This window comes from Palaemon carinicauda, chromosome 36, assembly GCF_036898095.1.
Source record: "Palaemon carinicauda isolate YSFRI2023 chromosome 36, ASM3689809v2, whole genome shotgun sequence".
NCBI classification, from domain to species: domain Eukaryota; kingdom Metazoa; phylum Arthropoda; class Malacostraca; order Decapoda; family Palaemonidae; genus Palaemon; species Palaemon carinicauda.
In genome coordinates, this window is record NC_090760.1 from 12,673,005 (window position 1) to 12,675,504 (window position 2,500).

Below are 2,500 nucleotides of genomic sequence, written 5' to 3' on the forward strand. Positions count from 1 at the left end.
TGCCTCAGAGTAAAGTAGAGATGTAAACAAAAATAAAGTAAAAGAAAAAAAAAACATGTAAGACGCGATAGGTAATCTTCCCCGGCCTGAACGAGCGTCTGTGCTACTTGCAATGAGTTCCGCTCATTCCTTCCGCCCCTCCTGCTCCTTTCTCTCTCTCTCTCTCTCTCTCTCTCTCTCTCTCTCTCTCTCTCTCTCTCTCTCTCTCTCTCTCTCTCTCTCTCTCAGCATTCTGTACTTCAAAGCGATGTTACTTGCTTGCCGTGCTTTTGTCACAATGATTCGCCTCGTCCTCTTAGAGTTTCATATAATTCCGATCTATGGTTCCGAGAAGAAGGCGGAGAGAATTCATTACCAAGAAAAAGGCTAGAAAGAATTGCAGAGAGCCCTTGACAACACTTGAGAAGCAGAAATTGCGCCCCGCCACCAGAACTAAGCCATATTCGTTAACACCGAATAATAATGAAGAAGCTAAATGCATGCATCCCTTTGCCTACTGCTATAACTCAATTTCGTGCCGTCCTCCAACTATTCGAGCGGTTTCTAATCCAAATTCGCCAATAAAATCGTATTTATTACTCGGGAGAAAGAGACGGAAGGCTTTTCCTTCCTTTCTTTTAATGATTAAAGGCCATTTCTAAGATCATGTCTAAGTCTGTCTTGACGAGCAATAATTATTTGTCCTGATTGAGCGAAATGACGTCGCGTCTACCAGGCTGGACATTTGTATTACAAGGAGCAGAAGAAAACTTCCACACGCTAATGATTCATTTCACTCGCTTTCGGACGCGCGTGCAAGGGAAATGTTGAAGGCAGCAGCAGCGGCAGTGGCGGCGGTGGTGGTGGTGGTGGTGGTAGTGGCAGCAGCAGAAGCAGCAGCAGAAGCAGCAGCAGCATCCCAGCACCGCCTTTCAAATAAAATCATTCTCTCCGGGGAGACTTCGGCCTTTTCGGGCACTGCCTTTTTTCCCTGTCTTTCTTTTTACGCAACTCAGACACTTAGTTTTGAGTCATTGCCGACGTAGAGAGAGAGAGAGAGAGAGAGAGAGAGAGAGAGAGAGAGAGAGAGAGCGGAGATGAGAGTGAAAGGCATCTCCGAAGTGGCTGCAATAATCGCTCAAGGGAACGCTCACCTCGATTTGCGTTTTGCAAAAGCTTCCTGCAATTGGGGCCAGAGATGGAAAGTGTCCAGCTCCAGCAGCCAGAGTTGCTGGATGCTGAATGACTTCAAATAACTTCCATCTCTCTCTCTCTCTCTCTCTCTCTCTCTCTCCTCTCTCTCTCTCTCTCTCTCTCTCTCTCTCTCTCTCTCTCTCTCTCTCATGCTTTTTTACGAAGATGCCGCCTGTCAGCCAGAATCAAAAGTACTTCCGTAACCTGTTTTTGTTTGTTTCCCACTTTTCCTCTCTCTCTCTCTCTCTCTCTCTCTCTCTCTCTCTCTCTCTCTCTCTCTCTCTCTCTCTCTCTTTAAAACTCAGCTGCGGTAGATGAGACGGGAAAAGGAAGCAATATTACCGACTGAGGAAAGTATGAGAAGAGTGGTCCTAATTTCTTTTACACATACATACGTGGATATATATATATATATATATATATATATATATATATATATATATATATATATATAATATACAGTATATATATACATACATATATACCCAAAAATATATATATACATATAAATATATGAATATATATATATACATATAATGTATTGTGTATAAATTTATATATATATATATATATATACATATTTGTATACATATACATATATATTTATATATAGATATATATACATATATATATGGATATATATACATATAATATATTGTGTATATATTTGTAATATTTATATAGATATATATATACATATATATATTTATATATAGATATATATAAACATATATATACATTATATATACAGTATATATATATATGTATATATATTATATATATACAGTATTTATAAAATATATTGTATATGTGTATGTATATATATGTATATATATATATATATATATATATATATATATATATATATATATATATATATACAGTATATGTGTCTATATACATATATTTATACATATATATATATATATATATATATATATATATATATATATATATCACATTTTCAATTTTATACTTTAAAATTTATATCATTAATCATATATGTTATCACCAACATCTCTCTACTGCGTCGTCGTGCTCCTATTATAATTTATAGAATCGATTCAGCTTCTAACATCAAACTAAAGCAATTATTGCGTTTGTGTGTCGCGTCGGGTTCATTAAAACATAGGAGGAGACTCGCTGGATCATCCAAGCAATGAATTTCTTTGAGGGAGAAGGAAGGGGGAGGGAGAGAGGGGAGGGAGAAGCGGGTACTAGAAAAGGAACAGGCTGACCAAGGCTCTATATTGTTAGGGACTTGCTTTGACGACAATAACAACAACTACAACAACAACAACAACCACTCACTCCTCCTTCCAGTCCC